Source organism: Glycine soja, chromosome 4, assembly GCF_004193775.1.
Source record: "Glycine soja cultivar W05 chromosome 4, ASM419377v2, whole genome shotgun sequence".
NCBI lineage: Eukaryota > Viridiplantae > Streptophyta > Magnoliopsida > Fabales > Fabaceae > Glycine > Glycine soja.
This window is the reverse complement of record NC_041005.1, coordinates 41,986,844-42,000,619: the sequence shown is the minus strand read 5'-3', so window position 1 is coordinate 42,000,619 and position 13,776 is coordinate 41,986,844.

The window sequence follows — 13,776 nt, the reverse complement described above, 5'->3', positions numbered from 1 at the left end:
AGATGAAAAATATAGAGGAATAAGAGTCTCCCAAGCTACTCCCTTTTTGTCCCAACCTAGGTTAGAGAAGAATGTCTTATTCTCCCTCCAAAAGACCCTTTAATTGCTTTGTCTCTTGCCCATAAAGTGCCAGCGCTACAATTTCATCCCAACAAAAATTAAGTTTTGGCTAGATCAGAGCCTCAACATTGCTTACTGGAAGGATCCAGGCTGGACTGACCAAATGGGCTAACAGGGCTTAAACGTCATTTCCCTAAAATTAGTCACTCTTTGTCAGTGTGCTAGTTAAGCTAGCCTACTCTTCTACTTGGTCTAGAATTGCCTCCAACATGTGAAATGCTACTGACTTACTTCTGGCCTAACGAACATTGTATTTCAACTATTAGGCTAGGATTTCTTCCAATGAAAAGTTCCTTTCTGACTTATGTTTGGCTGGTCCGCACTCTTTGTTCTAACTGGGCCGGTGGTAACATTCTACTTTGACCTTGATCCTGAGATTCTCCAAAACCCAACTCCAATTCTATATTTCAAAAGATTTAAACATGAGACTAAATTCCAAATTTACATAACTAAGTAGATGCATAAAAACTAAATCTTTTGAACTAAAAAGGGGTGAAAACAAGGATTTAAGTAACGGATAGATGAAATAATTGCACTTATATATACCCAAAGGTAAGTATAAAATGCGGTTATCATATATCTAACATTCTATCAACCCTTCTTTGTTCTCTTATTATCCTGTTATATCATCTATAATATTTATACTTTTATCTTTTTCTCTATTTCCCTCACTATGTGTTAGTAGCATTTGTTGTCTACCAATCTTTTTCCAAATGTAAAACATATATTGTGACAAAGATGGATTTTCTTCTCCAATTTGAATTGATTTTCAGGGTATAACAAATCATTTGATGATATGATCAATAAAATTAACTATGGTTCAATTTGATTTAATTTTATAATATTAAATATTTGTTTCATATTAAAATTTTATAACAACTCGAGAGCCTCATCATCATGTGTTCCATGGCCCCTCTAAGCCAACATCACAGTAAGTCCTTAATACATGCAGATGGATTAGATGTCCATTGCTCGAATGAATAAGGAAAAGCAACAAAGATCTAAAACACAATCTCCACACAAAATGTTGAACTTTTGGTGGTACCTTCACCCTCCAAATATTCACAAAAATATTGCTTGAATCGCTAGATCCATGCAAAGCCTCATATGCAAAATGTACATTGTAGATGCCAAAATTATCCACATCCCACCTCCAGCCATCAAGTAATTAACTAGGCTTTTTCATTTTTATTATTCAACTATATGCATGTCTTGCTTCCATAATGTTAATAATAGTATTAGTGGATGCAAAATTAAATTATAAATACCCAAAATACATTTTTATCAATGAAATTAAATTAAATTGATAGATAAATATCATTTAAATGTGTTCATTTGTCATTTTACATTTATCATACCTAGCTTTTAGTTATCAGCAAGCTTTTTAACTTCTACCTATATTTCAGTTTTCATCGAATTTTCTAACTAATTTTGTCATAAATATCCAATATGTAAAACTTTCACATTCATACTAGTGCGTGTAAATTAAACTCTTAACATTTATAAGTTTAGTCACCTACCTAGAATTATAGAATTTTCGGTTTCGTCTCTATTTTTTTATTGCAAGTAATGGAGGCCAGTTTTCTAGTACTAAAAACTGATAGAGGAGCACAACAAAAGGCCATTGACAAAGTATATGAGAAACTGAATGTGCTTGAAGATAGAATGAAGACCTATATGGAAAAAGGCAATTCTAGTTGATGCAATCATACCCCACAAGGGCATTGGATAGAAAACTCCAAGTAGATTGGGCTAGAGATGCAAGAGAAGGCCCTAGGGTTCTTATGAGCCTTAGGGTAGATTTCGGGCCCATGGGCTAAGTACGAGCCCACTTATCTTTGTAAATATTAGATTAAGGTTTCATTATTTTTGGGCCTTGTATTTAGGGCTCCATAATGTAGGTAGGGTACCCTAGAAATATAGGATTTTTCAGCCATTGTATTTTAGGGCACCTAGACTAGTTTTTGTATTAGGGGTAGTTTTGTAATTTCTCATGCACTAAGTGAATATTTGATGTGTGTTGGGAAATAAATTTAATTGAATTGGTAGAAGCCCAATCCAATTAAATTTTAGAGAGGGAGGTGAGCATTTGCTTACTACACCCCATTGCCACATCATATAGTCACACTTTGTGCATGTCCTTCATGCTTTACATGCCTCATGACACCTAAGCACACTTAGTGGAAAACCTTGGAATTGATCTAGGATTAGTGGCCTAAACCATTACTAAAATTCACTAATCATAATTAGTGAAATTTTGGCTCCAAAGTTTGGCTCCACAAATTCAATTTCAAATTCAAGTGAAATTTGAATTGAAATTCAAATTTCCCTCCAATTTTGTGTGACACTTAGGCTATAAATAGAGGTCATGTGTGTGTATTTTTTTTAACTTTGATCATTTGAATATTAACTTCAGATTTCATAGCTCTTTTAGAGCACAAAATTTTGTGCTCTTTTCTCCCTCTCCCTTCATTCATCTCCTTCTTCCTCCAAGCTCTTATCCATGGCCTCCTATGGTGGTGAGCTTCTTCTAGACTCATCTTCTCCTTGAAGTGGCGTCTCCTCTCTCTTTTCCTTTCTCCATTCTGCTACCATTCATCTTCCAAGAAGCAAAGGAATCCATTGATGAAGAAGATCCTAGGCCTACAAGCTCCAATGGAGCTTACATCATGTGACACAAACTTAAGTGATTCAACACAAACTTAGAACATAATGTGACAATTACTGTGACAATTACTATGACTAAACATGACTCTAAGACAACATGGATTAAGTGATTTACACTTAGATTTTTGTGTTTTTTTATCTAATCAATAATTTTGGAAGAAAATTTAGATCTAAGATTCAACACAAGAATATTATGAATGAAAAATGATAGAACCTAAAATCAACACAAAAACATGATTCAAGAGTAGATCTACAGAATTTGAACTATAGAAATGCAGGAACAAGTGTAGATCTAAGATTTAATCGTTTTATCTTTTTGAATCTACTCTAAATAGCACCAAACCACAAGACAATGGAGGATATACATGGAGAATAAGATGAAGAATAAGGAATTAAAGAGAATTCACCGAAGAAAAAGATAGAGGAAGCAAAAGAACATCACCTAGATGAAGATGCTCTGATACCACATGATGTAAGCTCCATTGGAGCTTGTAGGCCTAGGATCTTCTTCATCAATGGATTCCTTTGCTTCTTGGAAGATGAATGACAGTGGAATGGAGAAAGATAGAGAGAGAGGAGACGCCACTTCAAGGAGAAGATGAGTCTAGAAGAAGCTCACCACCATAGGAGGTCATTAATAAGAGCTTGGAGGAAGAAGGAGATGAATGAAGGGAGAGGGAGAGAAGAGCACGAAATTTGGTGCTCTAAAAGAGCTCTGAAATCTGAAGTTAATACTCAAATTATCAAAGTTAAAAAAAATGCACACACATGACCTCTATATATAGCCTAAGTGTCACATAAAATTGGAGAGAAATTTGAATTTCAATTCAAATTTCACTTGAATTTGTGGAGCCAAACTTTGGAGCCAAAATTTCACTAATTATGATTAGTGAATTTTAGTTATGGTTCAGCCCACTAATTCAAGATCAATTCCAAGATTCTAGGTGCCCTAAAATACAAGGGCTGAAAAATCCTATATTTTTAGGGTACCCTACCTACATTATGGAGCCCTAAATACAAGGCCCAAAAATAATGAAACCTTAATCTAATATTTACAAAGATAAGTGGGCTCGTACTTAGCTCATGGGCCCGAAATCTACCCTAAGGCTCATAAGAACCCTAGGGCCTTCTCTTGCATCTCTGACCCAATAACAGGAATATAACTTCTGCACATAAAACATGCACTGTTAGAAGATGGTTTGTGCCTTGTTGTTTGAATTGATATTTTGAGTAAAAAAAAGTCTTGAATGTATCGTTCAATAACAAGATAAGTAACACTTGAATGTAAAGAGATTGTACATATAGATACTTTTACATATAAAACACTCTATCAACACTTTCTAATTGTAATATGAACAGGTTTTATCTAAAGACATGAGTAAATTGGTAACGTATCCATTTTGTTTTTTGGACCAATTGAAACTTTACTGATACTTTAATTCTAATGTTATTTCATTAAGTACAAGGAGCAATGGATATTCTTTAATTCTGTACATGTTCAATGAACAAAGACATAGTGATAAAGTATTTATATTGTATCTGTGATTGATTGAAAGATCGTTTGTTTCAAGTTCCTGGTGCTCAAATTATAAAAGGATGGTTTTGTGACTTCACACTGTTATAATATGCAGACATAGTGAAAAAGTATTTCTTATGTATATGTGATTAATCTCTTTTAAGTTTTAACTAATGGAGAATCTGGACCAAGCCGTGATCAGAATTTTGTGGTTCATAACACTTCAAATATAGTAAGCCTTTCTTAATTTCAGTTGTCTATAATGATCTCATAGTCAAATAGTAATAACTAAATCTATTGTTAGTAATAAAAGAACAACCAACAAGCACACATGTCAGTCCCTCAATTTTTTTGCTATTTTTTATTCCTCTCGTTGGCTTCCTCACTCAACTTGGTTCTTCTTCAACGGAGTTCCATCGTTTTGCGCTAATCATTTGAAATTTTTTGCAATTTGAAATCGATAGGCCAACCTCCTATGACGTTAGGCAGTAGACCTGGGAGGTCACATTGGCCAGCCTCAACTTCATCTATGTGCACTCATCTTCCTCCTCTACTTCTTTTATTCATTTCGCAGTTTATTTAAAATTCCAATTTGAAATCTCATAGCTTTCTTCTCACTAGGTTCTAGAGCTATGAGGTGACCTGAGGAAGCTATCTTCATTATGCAATTCATAGCCAAAATCGCAACCAGATATCAGTTGTTGTGTGTCCATTTAAACATTTGGGCCTAGCTTTCCATTAGTTTTCTTTCAATCTCATTTCTTGATTCCACATGGATGCTCGACAACCTAAACAGGATTCTACAGTTTGATTATTCGTTGTACAAAGGTTGTTGAACTGTGGTTACTCAACAAGGTAACGACACTTATTTTTTAGTTTCTGTGTGTTTTCTATATTACCGCCATTCTATATGCACTAACATTTGGTCTATTGTGCATTTTCATTTTATGTTGTAGGATGCCTCTACAACTGTCACATTAACAACTCATCCTTCTTCATAAGAGTGTATTGCTCTGTATATGTCTTCATTTAGCCTAATGGATGTTTAATGTCTTTATGACAATCATGTTTTGGATATTTGGAATTTTTGTAATTGATGTTGATAGTTTAGTGGCAACTGGTATGGATTTGTAGCAATTCCTTTAAGTTGTGATTTTTCGTTTTTCATCCATATTCTGTTTGGAATAGCTGTAATTTGTGTATTTGTGTAGCATTGTTTCGAAGGTTGACCTCCATAGCTGAAATAGATGACAAAAAGGAAACTTGGAAGATTGTTGTTCGAGTGATAAACATGTGGACCATACCAAGATCACCTAAGTCTATTGTTGAGCTAATTTTAGTTTACAAGAAGGTCAGGTTAACTAATTTTTGCTAGATATTTTGTATGGATTGGTTGTTGATTGTTGTTTATAGCAAATATTTTAAAAAATAGCACCGCTCATGTTGATTGTCTAGGGTGATAAAATTCTAGCATAAATAAGGAATGTTGATGTTCAACTAAACAATGTTATTTTTTATGTTGGTCACACATATGTTATTCAAAACTTTGAAGTTGAAAAGAATAGTGGTCATTATAAAGCAACACACCATGGATTTAAAATAAATTTTGAAAAAGCAACTAAAGTTACACCTCACAAAATACCAGAAATACTTAAAACAATGTACAACTTCACAATGTTTGATGACATTGTAAGTGGCTCAATTAGCATTGACTTTTTAATAGGTACATTTTTTACATATGTGCTTATTGAACAACTTTAAATGTTAGTGTCGTTGGTCTCTTTAATGATGGATTTTGTTTGGTGATGGGTTTTGTTTGAAGATGTTATTGGTGAGGTTGTTGAGATTGGGCAGTGGAATCTGCCAGGCAAGCCAAATAAAGTTGTATTTACTATGAAGGATCGATGGTATTCATTATTATTTACAAAAATAGAAACCTGAGTTAGTTTTAAATGTTAGCTGCATGAATAATTCATTTTTAATGTGACATAGTAGAAATATCATGAGTTGTACTTCAAGGATTGATTTTCCACTTGATTCATGATACTTCCATCTATGTTGTCAGTTAGTTATGAATATTTTAAATTTATTTATCAGTACATATGTTTACTTATTTCAAAATTGATCCGACACAGCTTACAACGGTTCTGTGTACCCAAACCGGTAGTCAAATTTCAAGATCTTCTGTGTATTCTATTGTAGATCGGTTTCTCCATAATGCCCAAGTGAAATGCTTTGATGAACTTAGCCAATTGAAAAAGGTTTGAGTTAATATTTGATGCATTCATTGGGTTTGAAATATTGTAGTTCATTTTTATAAAGAATCATTTTTGTTGTAGGAGTGTATGTGCATCACTGTGGCTACTATAAGCAAGTTGTTGGTAGCAGATGGGTGGATTTATGATGGGTGTCCCAAATGTAACAAAAAATCCGATGGAGAAGGTTCGTCGTTTGTATGTGTTGGGTGTGGTAATAAGAGTGCAAGTACAAGTGCAAAGTAAGTTGCATGTTGTTTCATAGTCAAATAACAACCTGCATCGAATTAATTTTGTTATTTATGTGCCTAGTTGTTGATTCACCAATTTGTGTCATAGGTTTCGCGTGGATGTCAGAGTTGGTCAACCTAATGAGTCTGCAATTTTTACACTATGGGATCGAGAATGTTATGGTCTGATAAAAGAGACTGCATATGAGATTAAGGAGAAAATGATTGATAAGGTAAAGAATATTGATATTGTGTTGTTGTATTCTTTTTGCATGGATAATATTGTAGTGGTGTGTTTAAAATTAATGGCTCCATAAATCTAATTACCTAGGATGGAATATTTGATGCAAGAGATATAACAGAGGAACTTGATCGTGTTCTGGGCAAAACACTAGCATTCAGATTTAAGGTTGTCCCTGGCAATACACGTCATTCAATGTCTCAGTTATCTAATGATGATGATTTTATCAAGTTTGTTATTTCAAAGCTTCCAACCTTACAACATTAGGTAAGGTTTTTGTAGTTGTTGGCGTGTTTAATATTCACTTTGTTAGTTACTAATAATTGAATTGGTTCTTTTATTATTAAGGATTAAGGTTTGCCTTCTGTATCGATGATGCACGAGATTAATTATGTTGGTGATAATGTAAGTTATTTGTTGTTCCCATTCATTGGGATGTTTTTTTAAGTGTCATGCATCTGTATGCTTTATAGAATTGAACATATATGTTAATCACAAATATGGATATGCTACTTATTTTAGTATGTACTATTTTAACGATCAATTACTAATTGAATATATGTCACATGTTGTAGCAATGTTTATTAGCCATTGCTGAGTCTGATCCAACACTATTGGGATCCATCACACCGGCTAAGCACATTTTGCCATTGTCTCATAGTCAAGTGGATGGAATACCATTTGAAGATTTATCATCCATACAACTATCCTCAACTAGGTTGGGCAAAAAGCATATCAAGACTGAATGATCACCATGATCCACTGTTGAAATTGCAGACCTTCCATATTTTTTTGTCAATTTGAACTAATGTAATTAGCTATATGATTATTTTGAGCACATTGTCACATATGTGTTTTGGTCACTTGTGTAACACATGGACAAATCATTTCTGGGTTGTAATATTACAATATTGTATGTTATATTTAGTGATTTTGTAATTTGAGTTATTTCTGTTATATGTTGATTTACTAGTGTGTTTAATATGTTGAATATCTAAATCAAGCTTCAAGCTTTTTTTGTTATTTGGTCCATATAGTTAACAACATGATGACGAATAAATTGGTAAGTGGTTGGCCATTTTAGAAACATTATACTGTAATTAGTCTTGATAAGTGAAAATGGAAGAGTTGATTGACTGTCAAATACCAAGTGGGTGAGTGTAACTGATAAGTGCAAATGGACCAAGCGCAGTTGCAACTAGATTTAATTATCACTGAAAATGGACCAAGCGCAATTACAACCAGATTTAAATATCAACTTTTTATTCCATATTTATCACTGAAAAAGACATAAATATGAAATTTGTATGTAAATAGATTTAATCTAAATCACACCAACGCACCTCTGCTATAAACAAATTTAATATATATCAATTTGTAATTGATAAGTGAAAATGGAAGACTTGATTGACTGTCATAATTGACAACAAGTAGCCAAAATTCAGGCTAAGCGCGGTTGGAGCCATATTAACAGTGACATACGTGATTAATTAAAGCATAGTTGCAACCAAAGATTTTGACTTGGGCACTAGACAGTTGCTGACGAAGATCTTTTAGCTTTTAGATAAGTAGATTACAACAATCACTATTGGTAGAGGCTACTAACTTTTGTGCTTATGAAATGATAGGTTAAAACTTTGGGTATTACAAACATTGTGAAGTCAGAAATTGCAGTGTAGAAGGATACAACGGAGGTGCAATGGTGTGATTGTGAAAATCTCATTTCACCAAGTTGATTTCAGAAGCACACAACACAGTTGGCTTCGAAACACCCTTGTGCTAAGGTGATGGTAGTTTTAGGATACACGTTAATCCCAATGAAGGCTATTACTCCTTCCATTACCTGTTGGGCTGTGAAGGCTCAAGTCAGTAGGCTATGGAAAACAATTGAGCATGCTAATGGAAATGCAATTGGGAGGTTTGAAATGATTTTGTTTGATAGCCACGTATGAATTTATTGTGTGTATGGGTTATTTGTGTGCTTCTGGAAGTTGTGACAAAATTGTCTTTCTGACTTACACCATTTTTTTTATATTGAATAAGGGTGATCAAATTGAAACATCTATAAGAGAAGATATTAGAAACCCGCTGAGTTTAAATATGGAAGAAGGAAAGCTTTATATTTTGTAGAATGTTAGTGTTTTGTGAAAAGGTGTTGATTTTCACTTTGCAAATCATGAATATAAGCTTGAAATAACAAGATTCTTTGTTGTTACAACAATGGTGCCTGAATCATTGAATCAATTTCGTTGCCTGAGACCAGTTCCATTAGCAGCCTTTACTGAACATTTTCAAATTCCTACGTATTGTAGAGGTATAGTAGTTGTCTTATTGTAATACGATTTAGGTTTAATGTTATGAGCAAGTTGGTTATTTTATTTGTTTAATATTGTATGTAATGCAGACATAGCTGGATGGATTTCAGCAATATCGTCAGTGGAAAACTTTGTGAAAAATGGCATAACTACTCAAAGTATATTTGCTCACCTTACTGATGGGGAGTATGATTCACTTTTTTTCAGATTACATTTTGTATAATAACTTGTGTCTGATAGTCAATTGCATGTGCAGGAACACTATTGAGTGTTTTCTGTGATGAATATGTTCAAGTTATAATAGAGTTAGTGAGAGATAGTAATGTTGCAGCTCCTTTTTTGGTAATTCAACATAGCAGACTACAAGGATGTGGTGCATTGACTCATGGTAGGCATTAATAAAAATTTGAAAATCATTGTAGGTTGATGATGCTACGTGTATTTGTAAGTGGCGATTAACTAAATACATGTCAATGAATCAGGTGAAATGTATGTTGAAACTGTGGTGGCCAATGTCAGCAACATATTATTGGATCCAAGTTTACCAACCATGTATAATTCTGGAATAAGGTATCCATTGATTTACTATGTTGATACTGCAATTGTGATCTTGGCACAATGTATATTTTGTTTGTCAACTGTTTTATGCTTGCGGTGAAATTAATGTTACATGTGTTATAGCAGAGTCAGGCCTAACAAAGTATATGTGATTAATCTTGGACCATTTGCAAAAGACGCGTATTTTACATTCCTGATTCTTAATGCACACAAAAGGATTACAGATTTGCATTTTTTGGATCAGTCAGTATTTTCACTCCTTGGTATACAACCGTTTAGTTGGATTGTCAATTACACATAATATGGTATTCACTAATATCTAAGTATGGTGTTGTACAATGTTAAGGATAATTTGTGTGTAGTTTGAGCAAAAATTGTTGGATTCATGGATAATAAACCTTGGTGGAAAATAAAAAATGGCCAATGATTGGTCAAATATGATGACACCAGACATTACCAGGTTGAACTCAGTGTTCCACTTATTCCTAGGTAAACATATTTAATTGATACATTTTGTTTTTTATCCATGTTGAACCTCTGAACAATACCGTGGAACATCAATAAGTTAGAGGTACTCATTAATAGCTCAAGTTTACGATGAATCTGGAACTGCGTGGTTAAAATTACCAAATTTTGATGTATCAAAGTTGCTGAATGAGGAATGCCATAATATTATTTTGACAACGGAGGTAGTTACAGATTTATCATGGACATGTGATGGTTTTCATAGTATAACCAATGTTGACTAAAGTTGCTTTGCTGACTTATTCATGCAGGATCCTGATTCTAGAGTGTATCCACCACATGTATTATCGCTTATTGGCAAACATCTTTTATTTTTAATAGAAAGAGAAAGTGCTAAAGGTAGACGTCTTAGAGATTTTGTTAACAATCATAATGCATATACGGTAAATCAAATCTGTCATGACAAGAAAGTGCTAAGGATGTTTCATTCCAAGGAGTTCCTAACTGTGGCATAAGAGGTATGTGAAGTATTGAATGTTATTATATTCTAATAATGGTTAGTAAAGTGTGCTTTTACTGATTATGTAACAATATCATATTGGCAGTTAGGTGCAAAGACAATTGCACAGAGATCATCAATTGAAAATAATAAGACGATCATTACGCAGCCTGCTCCACCTGCAGTGTTAATTGATTAGATTAAGAAGCAAAAGGAAGACCTCAGGTGTGAGGGTTTTGGTAGAATCAGGAATAATGCACCCTAGGCTACACTAATTTGGAATGAGGAATTTGCATCTTCTTAAGTATTACAAATTGGTTCATGATTGTAACATGTAACTGTTGTTCTCAAATTTGATGTTAAGACTAGCGCATTTTAGGATATTATTTTGTTTTTTTGTTATGCTTTAATGTAAGATAGTGCTCATAAATAATATGAGATAGAAATACGAAATACATGCCAATTTTAGATGTCCAAAATATGATCATTGTCAACTGTATGACCATGTTTAACTAATATTTTTCTAAAATAGAAACAAAAACCATGTATTAGTCTGTGTATGAAGTTTAGTGTTAGTAGCAATAAACTGTTATATTATTGTTTACAACTCAACAAAAATATAATAGAAGAGGTGTTAGGTGTCCTGGGAGCCTATTCTCATCTGCCTTATGCATCTTATCCAAAATTCAATTTGCTTCTTCGTTCCCCCCGTGCACTTTTAACTGGCCAATTTATATATACAATACAATCAAAACAGTGCAATTAACCACACAATATGTTTATTGTTAGTTGCAATTAACTATTATAATATAGTTTATCAATCACAAAGCATTAGAAATGAGATTCATAATATAGTTTAAACCAATGACAGCAAAGTAGATTAGTGCCCAAGAAATATTACTAAAGAGGTGTTAGCTGTCATAGGCACTTATTATCAAAAGGAAATGGAGGTTGCCTTTGCACATGTGATTCTAGCCTATTTCCAATTGGATGGGATAGCTCTATATATGTGTAGCCTGTTATTAGCCTTTTTTTTTATCAGGAATAAGGTAAGTGTTGGCTAAGAGATGGCTATAAGTCTACTAAGTCTACCATCTATCATAAAACTGGTGTGACCAATGAAAGCTATCTAGTAAGTGGTGTAAGAGTTCCAATAAGTCACTTTTTGTTTTCTAATCATGATACCATAAAAAACCGTGATTAAGAGTACTAAATTATCGATGTGGTAGAATTGGTGTATTATTTTTCAAGGCTAAAACCTTATGCAAGAACTTTGTTATATGTGCTAGGTGAATTAAGGTGGATGTAACAGTGTGGTTCCCATCCACACAACCGTATATCTTCAAACAAACAACATGAATCTTCAAATGCTCATTAAGAAATTTGGTGTGTGATATTTTTCCAAGACATCTCCAGTTCTTAATTGTACAAAGTAATAGTTTCATGTTATTAACCATGGAAGAAATGGGAAGATTAAAAAGAAAACTAATATTTCAAGGAGGGTGTTTAAAAAGAAGTCAACTTGACAGTGCAAAGAAGACACACATATTCATTAAAAATACAGGTTTTGTAGCTACATGCTAATAGTGTCAAGTTGTATTGTTGTTAAATGTGTGTTGCTACATATGATGTGAACACTGACATTCTGTTATTAATGTCACAGTAATTGTTAATGGATATGGAACAAGTGGCAGCCAAAGAAGATTTCAAATGTCATTAGTAGATGTGACTAATACTCAACGAAATAGCCAACACCTTCAAACCTGAAAGAGGAAAACTATGAATAACATGTGTAGCCTATGTAATAATTTGTACAATGACTTGGAAGCTGCATCTTCAACTTCTAGTAGAGTAGTAGATGGTGAAATGCATGATAATTCCTTTGTATGTGAACATGCAAATGATCCACTTTAGCAGACAAATGAAGGTTATTCATATGACCACTAAAATAGCAGGTGACAATAATTTGAAATTGTTTATCAAACGAATTAGACATCAAGTAATAATCATTGTTGTGTTGCTGTTAGGTGTAATAAAGAAAATGCTGACAATTTGCTAGATGATGAGAATCACTTGGGTGATGGTGGTGATGAATCTGCTTATGACATTAGCACAAGTTTTAGTCTCACTATGCAGACATTTTAGCTTCACAAATATGTTGTTAATGTCAAACTAAGTAACATCTATTTTGTAGGATATGTTGATCTAGGAGATCCTTCTGAAACATGTCCATATTGCTATGTTGTTATATGGTATGAAGAAAGAACAAGAAAAGATAGAAATCAGGCTAATGCCAAATATAGTCTTTGTTGCAGCATGGGGAGGATACAACTTCCTTTTCTTAACAATCCTCCAATGCTTCTGCAACAATTATTATGTGATCAAGAATCACGTGAAAGTAGAAATTACCAACATGATATCATGGCTTATAATATGATGTTTGCTTTCAGCTCTCTTAGAGCCAAGATAGATACAAGTGTGGTGAATGGAAAAGGTCCATCAATTTATAAAATTCATGAACAGTCATGTCATTTGATTGGAAGACTATTACCAATGCTCAGGAAACCTCAAAAATTTTCCCAGCTGTATATATATGATACGGAGAATGAAACTCAAAACAGAATTGATGCAGTAAGGTAATTTGTGTTTTTTTTTTTACTTTGTTTGTATCAATTGTCCGTGTGTAGGTTTTTATTCAGTTGTGATATCATTAAATGGATGGCTATATGCATGACATATTTGGAATTTGTGTCAGGAAAATGTACTGGATTCACAACTGGTATCCAAGTTAAAAGGAATGCTTGATGACCAGAATGTCTTTGCTAAGTCTTTTAGGATGGCAAAAGATAGATATGAACTTACAGATAAAGAATCTTAAGCTGCAATTGATAGCTGACAGAAAAAAGGATG